This window comes from Aquarana catesbeiana, linkage group LG05 (assembly GCF_042186555.1).
Source record: "Aquarana catesbeiana isolate 2022-GZ linkage group LG05, ASM4218655v1, whole genome shotgun sequence".
Taxonomy (NCBI): domain Eukaryota; kingdom Metazoa; phylum Chordata; class Amphibia; order Anura; family Ranidae; genus Aquarana; species Aquarana catesbeiana.
Genome location: NC_133328.1, coordinates 562,707,911 through 562,710,858, shown reverse-complemented (window position 1 = coordinate 562,710,858; position 2,948 = coordinate 562,707,911). Strand labels below are relative to the sequence as shown.

At 41.9% G+C, this 2,948-nt stretch overlaps 1 long non-coding RNA gene across 1 annotated transcript; it reads left to right on the top strand.

Annotated features, from left to right (window-relative positions):
- The first annotated feature begins 240 nt into the window (after positions 1-240).
- LOC141146139 (uncharacterized) lies at positions 241-1,431 on the top strand. Its single transcript, XR_012244725.1, has 2 exons — positions 241-452; positions 744-1,431. It is a non-coding gene; the product is annotated as an uncharacterized lncRNA (long non-coding RNA).
- Positions 1,432-2,948: the final 1,517 nt, after the last annotated feature.

Genomic DNA, 2,948 nt, shown 5'->3' with positions numbered 1-2,948 from the left:
TTTTGTCGTGTTTTATTGAGCTGTAGCAAGAGAACAAAAACCTGTGGGAGGTCAAGCACCCATTGTATTTTAGTAGACATGTAAGGAAGGCAACACTGGGGACACTTTTGGAATTTGTCAAGACTCGAGTCCCCCAGGCTGACCTTAAGTTTGTGGACAATAAAATTGGGATCTTGAGCAATGTGTACAGGCGGGAATACAAGAAGATCCAGGATTCCCTCAGATCAGGAGCAGCAGCAGACCAGGTTTATGTCCCCAAGCTGTGGTACTACCAAAAACTGCGATTTCTGGATGACCAGACAGAAGCAAGGCAATCACTTTCAACGCTTCCCTCCAGCCTTCCCTCTACCCTTCCCTCCACCTCCACCCTTCCCTCCACCCCAGCTGAGGCATCCCAGGAAGAACTGGGGCCTTTCATCCTTGATGAAGTGGATGCGCCCAGCTTCAACCAGGTATACTTTTTTAGAGAATTTGGGATTGTGTAAATATTAATGATGTAACCTGTAAAATGTTTGAAGTGCTTCTCAAAAAATGATTTCATCACAATTATTAATATGTATACATATCACTAGACAGTAGTGGCCAAAAATGTACTTCAAATATTGGTGATCAGCTAGAATAATGGTGGGGTCAAAAAGATAGCCTTTTCTATTTGTTTAGAATTATATTTGCAAGTAATGAGCTGAAAATTGTGTGTGATTGCGGAAGCAAAATTTACAACTATGTCCCTTTTTTTTACCCAGGATGAGCTCTGCCAGGAGGAAGCTGTGCCAGTGGTATAGAGGAGGAGGCCATGCCCAGTGGCAGGCAGGATGTGGCTAAGCCCAGTAGAAGCCAATGTCAGGTGCCTCCCCTCCGCATTACCATCAAAAGGCCCAGGAAGATCACCCGAACAGAGGAGGAATCACTAGCCCTCATTTGGGAAGCCAGACAAATACTCAGTACCCCACCCAATGCTGAAGAGGCTTATGGAATGTATATGGCCACTAGGTTGCTGGAACTTGAAAAGGGGCAACGCCTCCTCTGTGAGGGGCTTATTTTTCAGGCCTTTCAGAAGGGGTTGAGAGGGGAGCTTACTCCAACAAGCTATATTGCAGATGAAGCCCCTCCTCCTGCTCCTCCTCCTCCTGCCCCAAGTACACCACCAGATGCACAGCCTCCAAGGAAGGCTGCAGAGAAGCGTGGAGGGAAGGCTGCAGGGCAGCATGCAGGGAAGGCTCCACAGAAGAGTTGAAGATGATTGCCTGGCTTCTGTCTGGTCTGACAGGAGATGCAGATTGCGCTCCCTAGTCGCAAGATCCCAATTTTATTTTCCAAGAACTTGATGTGTGTCCTGGGGTACAAAAGGCTTCACACATTCCAAAAGTGTCTCCAGTGTTGCCTTCCTCATTTATGTTTTTTCAAAAATACATGGATATTTTCTTTACCTTACATTATTGACTATGTGTTTTGATTTAAAAATGACATTTTATTTGTGAGTAGGCAAGTACATGTCAAAAAGACTATGTGGGTTATTTCCAAAAGGCTAAATCATTTTCCAATTCAAGTGCAAAGTACACTTTAGAAATCGCACTGCAAGTGCACTTGTTGGAAGTGCAGTCGCTGTAAATCTGAGGGGAAGATATGAAATGAGGGGAAGCTCTGCAGATTTTATCATCCAATCATGTGCAAGAAAATTTTTTTTTTTGGTTTTCCTCGGATCCACAGCGAATGCACTTCTAAATGCTCTTTCAGTGCAATTTCAAGTACACTTTGCACTTGTAGTGCAAAATGAATTAGCCTTTTGAAAATTATCCCCCTATGTCTAATTAACAAGGGACACCAACCTCATTAAGGTTCATTAAAACAATACAAAATATTAAGGTTATTGTGGTAACTTGAAACTCCAAAAAAAAAAAAAAAACAGTTTTGAGAATTTAGCACAAATTGGAAAATAGATATTGATTAGATCTAAAAATACTAAAGATGAGTCCAAAAAAATAATTTTATACATTATTTCTGGAGATCTGGCTTTTAAAAACTATAATATTAGTCATGGCATGAGGATAAATCATGAAGAAAGTAGTTTGAGAACTCTGTGTGAATATAAGCAGCAAAACAACTTCATTCCTCTCGCATTATAAAGAAAAAAAGAATGCGCTGTATTAAAAGATCACAGAAGAGGAATGTGCTAGCTTCAATACGAAGGCTAGTTTTACCAGACCGAGCGCTGCCATCTTGTACTTGCTTCAGAGCATGCGTGAGTTTTGGTCCATCGGACTAGCACACAGACGACCGGTTGGTACGCTAGAAACCCGAGCCTGTCGGACAGATTTGAAACATGTTTCATTTCTAGGACCGTCAAATTTTTGAGAAAAAAAAGTCAGCTGGAGCCCACACACGATCGAATTGTCCGACGGACTCCAGGTTCGCCGGACCAAGTATGCCATAAAGTCCGGTCGTGTGTACGTGGCATAAGAGTACTGCATGGGATCCAGTGATTATGATTAGTAATATATTGACATACTCGGTGTAATTCAGAAACAGCATAATATGGCATCCAGACCTACTGTATGCAGTGCCTTGGAATAATTTTCATTTGTGATATACAGTATAATAGATATGTGGAATGTGTCTTGTCTTCACATCATCATCTTGTCTTCATCCATCTAGAAAATCACAGTGGAAGATATACTGCCCACATCTAAAGCAACAGTAGATCCAGAGAACTGAAAGCTGTTCTGCGGATTCACAAACAATAAATGGTAATTGGTACAGCAGCCCAGGTAAAACATGCCAAGATCATTCCTTCTAGTTCTATAATGTGCATTGTGCTTAGTCCTCTCCTTATTACTGTCCTGGAACCATTTTCTAACCACCATTATCCAATCAGGTTTCCATCCATTACTCCTATTACCATCATCCACTGTGCTACTGCTCACCAGACTATTCACCATCAAGTCTGATAT